This window comes from Neovison vison, chromosome 11, assembly GCF_020171115.1.
Source record: "Neovison vison isolate M4711 chromosome 11, ASM_NN_V1, whole genome shotgun sequence".
Taxonomy (NCBI): Eukaryota; Metazoa; Chordata; class Mammalia; order Carnivora; family Mustelidae; genus Neogale; species Neogale vison.
In genome coordinates, this window is record NC_058101.1 from 25,261,314 (window position 1) to 25,275,202 (window position 13,889).

General features: G+C 38.6%; 1 long non-coding RNA gene across 3 annotated transcripts in view; it reads right to left on the bottom strand.

Annotated features, from left to right (window-relative positions):
* LOC122919232 overlaps positions 1-11,442 on the bottom strand; it is a 28,245-nt gene extending 16,803 nt beyond the window's left edge. For 2 of the 3 annotated variants that reach the window (XR_006386773.1, XR_006386772.1), the window contains exon 1: positions 10,919-11,442. This is a non-coding gene — a long non-coding RNA (uncharacterized LOC122919232). Of the gene's footprint in view, positions 1-10,914 lie in introns of all 3 variants that reach the window. The other variant, XR_006386774.1, reaches the window with a different exon arrangement.
* Between the last annotated feature and the right edge of the window lie 2,447 nt (positions 11,443-13,889).

Genomic DNA, 13,889 nt, shown 5'->3' on the forward strand with positions numbered 1-13,889 from the left:
AGAAAAAATACACGACAACAATAGCACAAGGTCAGAAGGGTAATAAATGGAACTAAGTACATTATAGTAAGTTCTTAGATTGCTTATAAAGTGGTACAATAAGGATCAGTTAAGAATGCATATTGCAAACTTTAGACTAGTAACCACTAAAAATAATGCCAAGAGGTATTACTAGAAAGTCAGTAGGGGAAATAAAATGGAATACTAAGTTAAACTAATATAGTCAAACAAACAACAAAAAGGACAAAAAAGGAAGAACAAAGAAACAAAGAACATTTTTTAAAAGATTTTATTTGTTTATTTGACAGAGAGCATGTGTCCATCCACAAGCAGGGGGAGAGGGAGAAGTAGGCTCCCCACTGAACAGGGAGCCCAAAGCAGGGCTCTATCCCAAGACCCTGGGATCATGACCTGAGCTGAAGGCAGACACTTAACTCACTGAGCCACTCAGGTGCCCCAGAACAGATTAAATTTTTAAAAATATTAACAACTATTGAATCAACCATATCAGTTATTAATTTAATACAAATGACCTAAACTCTAATAGAATTTGGCAGACTAGATTTTAACAAAAACAAGACTCAACTATAAGCTATAGGTAAAAAACACACTTTAAATATAAGGACACAGGGGCACCTGGGTGGCTCAGTGGTGTTCAAGCCTCTGCCTTCCGCTTGGGTCCTGGGATCCAGCCCGCATCGGGCTCTCTGCTCGGCAGGGAGCCTGTTTCCTCCTCTCTCTGCCTGTCTCTCTGCCTACTTGTGATCTCTGTCAAATAAATAAATAAAATCTTAAAAATAAATCTTAAAAATAAATAAATGTAAGGACACAGACTGAAAGAAAAGGAGAATGAAAACTATACTATGAAAACACTAATAATAATCTATAATTCAGAGCAAAAATTATGGTATAGACCAGGTAAAGCAGAAATGTTAGTAGACAAGTATAAACATGGAGAGGGTCAATTATCAAACCTTCTTAGAGGTGAGGAAATGAATCTCAGAGAACAGGAGTTCCCTTCTGTTACTCCATATAGCAGGACCTGTTAAAGTCCACAGCGACCTGTGACTAAGTGCCCAAGTCTGTATAATTTGGGGTTGGATATTAGCAAGTCCACTTGGCTAACAGACCTGAGCTGTGTGCCTGACTCTGGCCTCCATGACAATAAAGTGCTGTTTGGGATCTTCATATGTACTCTGTTTTATTTTTCTAGTTGTTCAGACCTAGGCAGGGAGAAGATTCCTAGATTTACTAGGAATCTCCTTGAAGTCTCCAAAGACACATTGGTTGGCTTATGGCAAGTGAAGCCTTCCATTAGAGCAAGAGATGGGATCCACACTAACCAAAGCACCTGACTACACCAAGGAAGAAGCATGGCTTCCCTGAGGAAAAATCTAGGTGCTGTCTGGATGAGAGAAGAACCCAAATAGATAATGAAAAGGTATTCATGAGTTGCTTCTTAATATGGTCTGATTTATGAGTACTCTGTTTCCTTCTATCAGTTGCTTAGGAAATGTTCTTACAGATTTATTATCTCCTATGTTCTGCACGTTTGTCTTCCCCATACCCTTAAATTCTTATGTGGAAATCTTAACTCCCAAGGTGTTGGTGTTAGGAGATGAGGTCTTCAGGAGATGATTAAGTCATGAAAGCAGAGCCCTCATAAATGGGATTAGTGCTCTTATAAGAGAGGCTTCAGAGAGTTCCTTGGTCTTCTGCCCCCTGAGGATGTAATGAAAGTCTACAACCCAGAAGGGCGCTTGCCTGAGTATGTGGGCCCCCAATATCAGACTTCCAGCCTCCAGAGCTGTGAGAAATAAATTGTACTGTTCATGGCTGTTCTCCACACAGCCAGACTGGTTCTCCAAACACTTCAGTAGTTCTGCCACTTTATGCAGAGTAAACAGTGGCCTCTAGAGCCCTACACTGCTATGATCTTGCCTTTAGTACCCTCCCCAGCACTTACTCTGCTATAGCTGACCTGGCCTCTTTGTTGCTCCTCAAACATTCCAGGCAAACTCCTGCCTCAGGGCCTTTGTACAGACTCTACATTCTGCCTGGAATGCTGTTCGTTCAGATACCATCTGATGACTCTTCCTTCCATCTAACTCAAATGACAACATCCCAGTGAGGTGTTGCCTGACTCCCTCAGCCTTGAGAACAGCAGGGAGGGTCACTGTGGCTGAGTTAGTGGTCAGCAGAGAGGCCAACTATATTGATGTCTTTGAGCCTGCACAAAGCATCAGAGTCTGTGGGTGGGCATACTCTGGTCAACAAAGTCATGAAGTTAAAAAGGATCTCAATGCTTCCAACCAAAGCCTGGGTCTCACCTCATTTGCTAGACAGGCAAAAAACCCCACCCAACCTGGATTTTTAGAAGACCCTAACAAGAAGATGAAATTCCCCAAAGTGTAACTAATATTGGATTTAGAATACATAGACACAGTAGCAATTCATACATCCAGGTGTTATAAAGCAATTCACACCTACCCCACTATATTTGAAAAAAAGTTTTCCCCAATACACATGGGAGTATAAATAGACATAAGAAAGGGAAAATTATTATGTTGTACACTTTAAATATACATAATTTTATTCATCAATTGTATCTCAATAAAGCTGGACAAAAATAAAATAAATTTAAAAGGAGCACCCAGAACAGCACATGTATCATTATATAAAGTAAATGTATTTTCAATTTACTGAAACCACATCCATGAAGACAGCGATGTTATAATAATCCTACAAATATCTGTTGATTAACACAATGAAATAGCTCGGCTCTCTCGAAAACTTTGCTTCACTCTTTATTATGACAAAAATCACAACTCACAATAAATCTTCATGTCTCTGATAAAAACCTCAACTATTCTGGAAGTTGTTTTTTTTTTAAAGGGTACCCTTTTAGCCAAGAAAATGTACAAAAATCCTGTAGTCACAAATAGTGTGATATTAGCAACCCTTTGTTTACACTGTAAATAGGTAGCAAGCTGAACATTTTTGACAACTTAATTGCAGGTTGACAGCTAGGAAGGCAACAGGCTACGGGGCTAGATTGGTAAAACTGACTCACGTACATTGTATGAGCTGTTTGATCTTGGAGTGATCACAAAAGAAAATCTGCGAAGAGAGGAATTCATAAAAGAGAATAAAGCTTTGCAAAAAGGAACTGTCTTTGGATCTGCAGAAGTGACTAAAATATTTTAATAGGGTTCTTTGAGTGCCTCTTTCTGCTTGCCTATGAAATATTGACAGGTCTTCCTGACTGGGAAAAATCAAAACTCATTAAACTCACTGTGTCTTACTTGGCTGAATAAAGAGAGGTAGAAAGACAGACTCATTATTACGAAAAAGAAACAATAGAAGGTATGGAAATTGGAGTTCCAAACATCAATCTTCATTTGTGCACTCCTGAGCAGTTTTCTAACTTGGGCATCAGCTCCCCACTTCTCTTGTCATGAACATCCTTTTCTGAGAATTGCCACGGGCACCCAGACTTGCCACTCAATACCTCCCAGTGCATATGTGCCTCAAAGGCTGAATAATTGTCTGTTGTCCTCCTGTACCAATTCACACACACTTCAGATTCCTCCCCATCCCCTTCCCCATCCTCCCCATACATGTGCACACTTTTGTTCTGAGATCACATCCAAATGCCACCTACCCCTCACTAGAAAGATTCTACAAGTAGAGAAGTCAGCCAAGGGCCCATCTGAAGATAGCCTCAAAGGCTAAGGAAATGTTATGAAGAGAGGAAAATGGGCGAGGGGAGATTGACCACTTGTATTTATATAGAACAGAAATATTTTTTTTAATCTGACACTATTAAGGGGTGTCTGGGTGTCTCAGTTGGTTATGCCTCTCCTTTGGCTCAGGTCATGATCTCAGGGCACTGGGATCAAGTCCAGCATTGAGCTCCCTATTCCACGGGGAATCTGCTTCTCCCTCTGCCTCTGCCCCCTGCTTGTGCTCTCTCTCTCTCTCAAATAAATAAAATCTTAAAAGAGAAAATCTGACACTATTAAGGGGCGCCTGGGTGGTTTAGTTGGTTAAGCATCTGACTTCAGCTCAGGTCATGATCTCAGGGTCTTTGGGAATCCAGCCCGGGGTGGAGCCTATGTCAGTCTCTATGCCCAGTGGGAGTCTGCTTGTCTCTCTGCCCCTCCCTCACTGTGCTCTCTCTCTCTCAAAAAAACAAAATACTTTAAAAAAATCTGACACTACTGAAAGCCAAATAATATAGTAGTTACTTCCACAGGGCAGGAGGGAAACCCTGATGTCTTACCCCTGCACCCTGCGCTTGTGGCTCTTTGGCTTAGCAGCCTTAACTCCTTCAGCCATGACTCTGATGACAAAGTCTCAACATCTGTTACCAGTCCAGACATCTTCTTGTTCATTGCATAAAGCAGATAATATAAAAATTTTTTTTAAGATTTTATTTATTTATTTGACAGAGAGAGATCACAAGTAGGCAGAGAGGCAGGCAGAGAGAGAGAGGAGGAAGCAGGCTCCCCGCTGAGCAGGGAGCCCGATGCGGGACTCGATCCCAGGACCCTGAGATCATGACCTGAGCCGAAGGCAGCGGCTTAACCCACTGAGCCACCCAGGTGCCCTATAAAAAAATTGTATCTTTTATTTTCAGTCCTCCACAGTTGTTAGGATTTAGTTAAACCTACCTAAAAGTGCAATGTTTGCACAGTTATTTTATAGCTTGCAAAGCACTATGCATTAAGTTATTTCATTTAATCTTTACAACCCTCAACTTTACAGATAAAAGAAACTGCAGATCAAAGAGGTTAAACATGGCATAGGGGCACACAGCTCATAGGCAAAGGTGTGAGAGATATAACCCTGGTGAGGCTTTATCTATTCTAGTTCAGTACTCTTTTCCTGCTAGCAATTCTACTTCAAAGAGATAGAAAAGTTTTGAAGTTTTTTTTGTTTTTGTTTTTGTTTTTTTTTAGGTTTTATTTATTTGACAGAGAGACTACAACCAGGGGGAGCGGCAGACAGAAGGAGAAGCAGGCTCACCACCAAGCAGGCACCAATTGAGCCATGCCAGGCTCAATTCCAGGCCCCTGGGATCATGAGTTGAGCTGAAAACAGACAGTTAATTGACTCAGCCACCCACATGCTCCAGTTTTGAGGTTCTTGATAAGACTGCAAGTAAGGCTTATTTTTAAATATAACCTATGAAATTGTGCTGCTTTATGAGAGGCCTGAGAAATACAGGATTTAATTTGTATTGCTTGAAAGGAATACAAGGAAAAAGTATTATCATATTTCTTCATTTTAAGTTCAAAGTCTATTAGAGAACAAAATAGTCTGTAAATTCAGAATCTACTTAATTTTACATTTCTATTTTTTAAAAAATACTGTATTCTGAATTTTAGAATGATTTATGTGTCATTTACAAAGTTCTTATAGATTTGTGAATTTCTCAGAGACTGTCCATCAAATCATTTTTTTGAGAAATGTTATTGAGCTGTTGGACTTCATGAGCTCATGGGTTCAAAAGCGTGGAAACTTTGGAAACTTTTCCTATGCATCTGAGTAACAATTTAAGTTTTTGCACATATATATATATATATATATATATACACACACACACACACACACACACACACATATTTACATTTATATAATTAAATTTCTTCCTTTTTAATATTGGTACCTCTTTTTTTAAGATTTATTTACTTATTTGTCAGAAAGAGGGAGAGAGAGCACAAACAGGCAGAGTGCAGGCAAAGGGAGAAGCAGACCCCCTGCTGAGCATGGAGCCTGAGGTGGGACTCAACCCCAGGACCCTGGGATCATGACCTGAGTTGAAGGCCAATGCTCAACTGACTGAGCCACCCAGGCTTCCCAATGTTGGTACCTCTTAATTCACTTTCCTTTCTATGGCTTGCTAGAACCCATACAAAAGCATTAAGTAAAATGATTACAGTGGGTAGCTTTTCTTGGTCCCAGATTTAATGGGGATATTGTGAATGTTTCACAACTCGGGAAAATTTTAACCATTAACATCTGACAAATGTCCCCTACCAAGTTTAAAATAATTTCTTTCTGGGGGCACCCAGGTGGTTCCGTTAGTTAAGTGTCCAACTCTTGATCACAGCTCAAGTCTTGATCACAGCTCAAGTCTTGATCTCAGGGTAGGGAGCTCAAGACCCATGTTGAGCTCCATGCTGGGCATGGAGCCTGTTAAAATAATAATAATAATAATAACAACAACAACAATTTTTTTTCCTGTTTCTATCATACTAAGAATTTTTATCAGAAATGGAACTTTAGAATGGAATTTTTGCTAAGGCATGGCCACCTCTAACACCATACCTGATTCTGTGTGCTTTGGGCTATTGAGGAACAGATTTACTAACTTGAACTTCACAAGGAAAATCTAGGAAATAAAAGCAATTAAAAAGAAATTGTTTGGTGCTGTAACGCTTTCAACATGGAGGAAAAGTGTTTTTAAAAAACACAAGCATTTCATACATATCTGTGTCTTAGATGTCTCTATATATCACACTACAGGGGAAATAATAAATTCAAAAATAAAGTAAAAATAATTCAGATGCTGATCAAGAACTCTTTTTTTTTTTTAAAGATTTTATTTATTTATTTGAGAGTGAGAGAGGGAGTGAGAGAGAGCATGAGAGGGGAGGAGGTCAGAGGGAGAAGCAGACTCCCCATAGAGCTGGGAGCCGGACGTGGGACGCGATCCCGGACTCCAGGATCATGACCTGAGCCAAAGGCAGTGGCCCAGCCAACTGAGCGCCCAGGCGCCCACCAAGAACTCATTCTTGATGTGTGGTAGTTCTTATGGTACTCAAGAACTTATCCAAGAACGACTTTTCTTTTGGTGTCTTCCAGGACAATCATTCCAAACAGATAAGAAGAATTAACATTTTTTTGTGATTATTTTTATTCTATGTGATTTTTTTCTTAGTTCTTTACAGTTTGGGGAAAAATTTTACATTTATGGATTAGCATTTCTAAAACTCTGTCTCAGTAAACTTTATCTCAATATTTGAGTGACTGTATTTCCTGGCATTTTTTAAAATATGTTTTCTTCACAGATGAGTTTTTAGACTCTTCACTTTTTACATTTTTTAAAAATTTATTTATTTTATTTATTAATTTATTTATTTTAGACTCTTGACTTTTTATACTTACTAATATATCCCTCATGCTGTCCACATTGGCTCTGTGCATAAATCCATGCACAGTTTTTTGAGGTTTGCTCTTAGTTAATTCCATGAAAATAGGTTGGCATTACTTAGTAAGTAGCTCTGCCTAAGTTTATTTCATTATTTCATTAGCTCTAACTAAGTTTATTTCAACCATAACACAAACCATTCCAGCATGGTGGCTCCAGCTAATCATCACAAAATAATCATATGGAAAAAAATTGCTTCCTAGACTAAAAACTGCCTTATGCCAGGGCAGTTATCCCTCAATAATATAAGTTCTTGGTGATTGGGGTTACATAAGGAGAGGATGGATCCTTCACTCTTCTTGGAAGAAGGAGAAACAAACACCAACACTGCATGTTCTGGCTGTCCTCTCCAGAAGACATTGCAGTTTGCCTTCTTATAATATGCTCAGAATAGGGGTGCCTGGGTAGTTCACATAAGGTCTGCATTTGGCTCAGGTCGTGATCTTCAGGTCCTGGGATCGAACCCCACATCAGGCTCCCAGCTCAATGGGAAGTCTGCTTCTCCCCCTCTCTTTGCCTCTCTCCCTGCTTGTATGTGCTCTATCTCTCTCTCAAATAAAATCTAATAAATAAATCTAATAAATAATAAATCCAATAAATAAAATCTATAAAAATAAATAAAATCTAATAAATAATAATAAATAAAATCTAGTAATAAAAGTAGCAATAATATGCTCAGAATATAAAACAATACTTCATAGTCAGTCTCTTTCTTTCTGCAGTCATTATGTTTCATTAGTGAACTGTTTAGTTCCCATAGTCCTTGATATCTCACTAGCATTATTTATTTATTTATTTATTTATTTATTTTCAGCACAACAGTATTCATTATTTTTGCACCACACCCAGTGCTCCATGCAATCCGTGCCCTCTCTAATACCCACCACCTGGTTCCCCCAACCTCCCACCTCCCGCTGCTTCAAATCCCTCAGATTGTTTTTCAGAGTCCATAGGCTCTCATGGTTCACCTCCCCTTCCAATTTCCCCTAACTCCCTTCTCCTCTCTAATTCCCCTTGTCCTCCATGCTATTTGTTATGCTCCACAAATAAGTGAAACCATATGATAATTGACTCTCTCTGCTTGACTTATTTCACTCAACATAATCCTTCCAGTCCCGTCCATGTTGCTACAAAAGTTGGGTATTCGTCCTTTCTGATGGAGGCATAATACTCCATAGTGTATATGGACCACATCTTCCTTATCCATTCACTAGCATTACTTTTTATTATTTCATTTTATGTAGTCTTTACTAGCTTATGAGTTGTGTCTAATTAATATCTAAATATTATCTAAATATTTAATATCTAAAGTATCTCTTTTTGTTTCTTCTGTTTTGTTTTGGCTTGGTTTGGTTAGTGCATTTGGGTTAAGAGTATGCATCCTTATTACCACAGTCTCCCTTCAAGAAATATTACACCGACTGCAGTATAAACATAGTATTATACCACCTATAGCATAAGGATTTTATCTATTGCATAAGTACCACACAACAGTATTCTGCAGTGGAAGATTTCCTGTGCTACTGTTGCATGTACTTTATTTCATACACAGCTGATCATTATTTATAGATTTCATAATTGTGAATTCAACTACTTACTAAAATTTACTTGTAACCCACAAAATCTAATACCTATGGCCCTTTTTCATTCATTTGTGAACATACACAGAAGGGGAAAAATTAGAGTCATCCAAAGTCCCATCCGAGGCAGAATAAGGCTGTGCTCAGCCTTATTTGTTTCATCTCTTATACTGTAAACAGATGTCCCATTTGTGATCTATCAGTGCCACTTTTTCACATTTTGTACTGGTTGGTGATTCTGCTGTTTAACACGGCCCCAAAAGACTTGTATGCTGAAAACTATAAAACTGCTAGAAGAAATTAAAGACACAAGTCAATGGAGAAACATACCATATTCATGGTTGGAAGACATAAGATGTCAATACTGCCCCAAACAATTTACATGTTCAATGTAATCCCTATCAAAATCCCAACGGCATTTTTGGCAGAAATGAGAAAATCCATCCTAAAATTCGTAAAAAATCTCAAGGGACCCCAGATAGCCAAAAAAAATATTGAAAAACAAGAAAGTTGGAAGTCTCATACCTCCTGATTTCAATACGTAACTATGGTAATCAAACAGCAGTGCTGGCAGAAGACAGACATACAGAACAACAGAATAGAACAGATGGCCCAGAAATAAATGCCAAATGGTTTTGTTTTTTATGTTTTAAAATTTTTTTAAAGATCTTATTTATTTATTAGACAGAGAGAGAGAGAGCACAAGTAGGCCGAGCAGCAGGCAGAGGGAGAGGGATAAGCAGGCTCTCTACCGAGCAGGGAGCTGGATGCGGGGCTCTATCCCAGGCACCCCTTAAAAAAATCTTAAGTGCTCTCTATACCCTACTTGGAGGTGGAAACTGTAACTAAGAAATCAATAATCACGTACTCTACTGACTGAGCCAGCCAGGTGCTCCACAGATAATTTTCAATAAGCATACCAAGAGCAATCATTGCGGAAAGGACATATCTTCAACTGAATATCTAGTTTGGAAAAATGGATATCCGTATACCAAAGAAGAGTTGGACACTTACCTTACACCATAAACAAGCACTAACCCTAAATGGATTGAAGACCTAAATATAAGACTTAAAGATATATAACTCCTAAGAAGAAATCATAGGCAAAATCTTTATGACATTGGATTCAGTAATGATTTCTTGGATGTGATACCAAAAGCATAAGCAATGAAAGAAAAAAATAGACAAATGGGAACAAAACAAATTTTTTAAAACTTGTGTGCATCAAAGAACAGAATCAACAAAGTGAAAGGCAACCTAAAGAATGGGAGAAAAATATTTGCAAATCATACATCTCATAAGGGACACAATTCAGAATATATTCAGAATTCCTACAACTAAACAACGAAAAATCAAATAACCCAATTTAAAAATGAGCGAAGGATGTGAATTGAAATTTCTCCCAAGAAGATATACAAATAGCCAACAGGTATATAAAAAGATGTTTAATATCCCTAATAATTAGAGAAATGCAAAACAAAATCACAATAAGACATTACACCATTAGGATAGCTACTACAAAAAACAATCAAATCACAGAAAATAACAAGTATTGGCACAAATATGGAAAGTTGGATTCCTTTGACACTCTTGGTAGGACTGTAAAAAATGGTACAACCACTATGGAAAACAGTATGGCGGTTCCTCAAAAAATTAAAAATATTTTTAAAAAATTAAAAATAGAATTACTGTATGACCCAGCTATCCTACTTCTAGATACATATCCGAAAGAAATTAAAGCAGGATCTCAAATAGATATTTGCACACCCATATGCATAGCAGAGCTATTCACAAAGCCAAGAGCATGGAACCCAAAGGTCCAGCAGTGGATGAATTAACAAAATGTGCATAAACACAATGGAATGCACCATGCAACCTTTCATGTGTCACAAAATGGATGAACCTTGAAAACATCATGCTAAGTGAAATAAGACAGAGTTCTAAACAAAAGATTCACAGCAGCTACACTCTCAGTTTCAAAGGGGAAAAGCCACTTTATTGATATTATAAAAATGTAGTAGAAACATAAAAGAAGAAGAGGGAAATCTGCACATAGATGAGGACAATAGTAACCAGGAAAGGAGAGTTAAGACAAAATGAGATCATATCACATACTTACAACATCCAATCTCATCTACTGGCGAACCCCTGTGGACACAGCCAGTCTCAACTGGGAGGAAGCTTTTGAAAGCACTCATCAAGAAGCCCTCCTCTCAGGTCAGACTTCCAACTGACCAACTCTATAAGGGCCGTGTTTATAAGGCAAATGATGGGATCTGAAGTTAAACATTTGTTTGACTACGTGCGGTTCGGTGCAAGCTGCATTCCTATGTTATCATGCGTTTACATCTTCAAGGAGTCTGGGCTAGGTGTGCTTGCTTCCCCTTCCGGATTCCATTCTGGGGTTGGGGGAGGCAGCCCAGCCTGGAGCTTGAGGAGATGCAAGGTAAGATTTACAGCTCTTGGTGTCCAGACGGGAAGGGTCAATTCTGACCTGGAGGCCACCTCTTGTCAATTGATCAGGCTCCCAAGGTCACTTATGCAGCACGAGTCTCACAAACAACATTTTTTAGCCTGCCTGCGTATATGCAGGTCGAAGTAGTTGGTTATGCAGGACGAATCACAAAAAACCCCATCCAAACAATACAGAAAGACACAAAACAACAAATACTATATGAGTCCACTTACATGAGGTGTTTGAAGTAGTCAAATTCATTGATATATGGAAAGTAGAATGGTGGTTACCAGGGGCTGGGGGGAGAGGGAAAAAAGGAGTTGTTCAATGGGTATAGAGTTTCAGTTCTGCAAGATGAAAAGTTCTGGAAAAAAAGTTTTATACTACTGAATTGTATACCCCAAAAATGGTCATGATGATCAATTCAATTATATGTGTTTTTACCATAACTTTTTAAAAAGATTTTGTTTACTTATTTGACAGACAGAGATCACAAGGAGGCAGAGAGACAGGCAAAGAGAGAGGAGGAAGCAGGCTCCCTGCTGAGCAGAGAGCACGATGCGGGGCTTGATCCAAGGATTCTGGGATCATGACCCGAGCCAAAGGCAGAACACTGAGCCACCCAGGCGCCCCTTTACCATAATTTTTAAAGAAGTCTCTTTAAACATTTTATTTGTTTGTTTGTTTGTTTGTTTACTTAAGAGTGGATGGACAGGTGGAGGGAGAGGGACAAGCAGACTCCCTGCTGAACATGGAGTCCAACACAGGGCTTGATCTCATGACCCTGAGATCAGGACCTGCACAAAATCAAGAGTCAGACACTTAATGAACTGAGCCACCCAGGTGTCCCTAAAGAAGCCACTTCAGTGTATATGTGTGACTAAAACATATAGAAATTCCTAGTTTGGTGGGGTGGGATGGGGAATTAATCCCTGCAGTTACACAGATCATAAAATATACCATGAAAGGAAAGAAGCCAGAGTTTGGTTGGTTGGTTGGTTTTGGCTCCATTTGTTGAAGAGATTTATGCAGCTAAATCAGATAATTAAAGACTATTTGCTTAAAGATCACTTTGGTTTATAGATGTCTGTACAGCCTAAAGGTGGAAATCCTGCCATTATAGGTTGAATTGGGTCCCCCTCAAATTCATATATTGAACCCATAACCCCCCATACCTGAAGATAGTATATTTTATGTTATATGTTTTTAATCAAAATTATAAAAATTACTACACAAGAGCTAAAACTTTAAAATTCTTAAAAGAAAATATAGGGGAAAAGCTCGATGACATTGAATTTGGCAATACTTTTTTTGCATATGACACCAAAAGCACAGCAAACAAAACAAAATAAAGTTTGACTTCATCAAAATTAAAACATTTGAGGGTGCCTGGGTGTCTCAGTTGGTTAAGGATCTGCCTTTGGCTCAGGTCAAGATCCCAGAGTCCTGGGATCAAATCCCGTATCAGGCTGTCTGTTCAGCAGGGAGCCTGCTTCTCCCTCTCCCTCTGCCTGCCACTCTGCCTATTTGTGAACCATCCCCCCAAATACATAAGTAAAATAAAAATCTCTTTAAAAAAATTAAAACTTCTGTTCATTGAAGGACTATATCAACATAGTGAAAAGGCAACCAAAGGAATGGGAGAAAATGCATGCAAATCAAATATCTGATAAGAGAGAACAGTATCCCAAATATATACAGAACTCTTTTTTTTAAAGATTTTATGTATTTATTTGACAGAGAGAGAGATCACAAGCAGGCAGAGAGGCAGGTAGAGAGAGAGGGGAAAGCAGGCTCCCTACTGAGCAAAGAGCCTGATGCAGGGCTTGATCCCAGGACCCTAAGATCATGACCTGAGCCAAAGGCAGAGGCTTAACCTACTGAGCCACCCAGGCACCCCATACAGAACCCTTAAAACTCAACATTAAAGAGCATCCAACCTGATTAGAAAATAGTCAAAGGATTTGAATAGACATTTCTCCAAAGAAGATATACAAATGCCAATGAAAACATGCTCAAAATTAATAATCATTAGGGAAAAGCAAATCAAAACCACAATGAGGTACAACTTCACACCCATTAGGATGGCTGCTACTGAAAACCAAAAACATAAAAACAAGAAATAGGTAAGTATTGCTAAGGATATGGGGAAATTGAAATCCTTGTGCATTGCATTGTTGGTGAGAATATAAAATAATGTAGCTGCTGTGGAAAACAGAATGAAATCCTCCCACACACACACAAAAAAAGATTCAAAGAATTACCACATGATCCACAATTTCACTTTTGGCTGTATACCAAAAGAAGTAAAAGCAGAGATTCAAAATGATGCTCATATACCCAGGTTCACAGTAGCATTATTCACAATAACCAAAAAGTAGAAGCAACTCTAATATTTATTGACAGATGAATGGATAAACCAAAGACAGTATATACATGCAATGGAGTATTATGTATTATTTAATCTTAAAAAGGAAAGAAATTCTGACATGAGCTATAACATAGACGACAGTTGAGAACATTACACTAAGTGAAAAATGTCCGTAACAAGGACATATATAATTCCACTCATGTGAACTACCTGGAATGGTCAAATTATGAGTCAAAAAGTAGAATGAAGGCTTCCAGGGCTGAG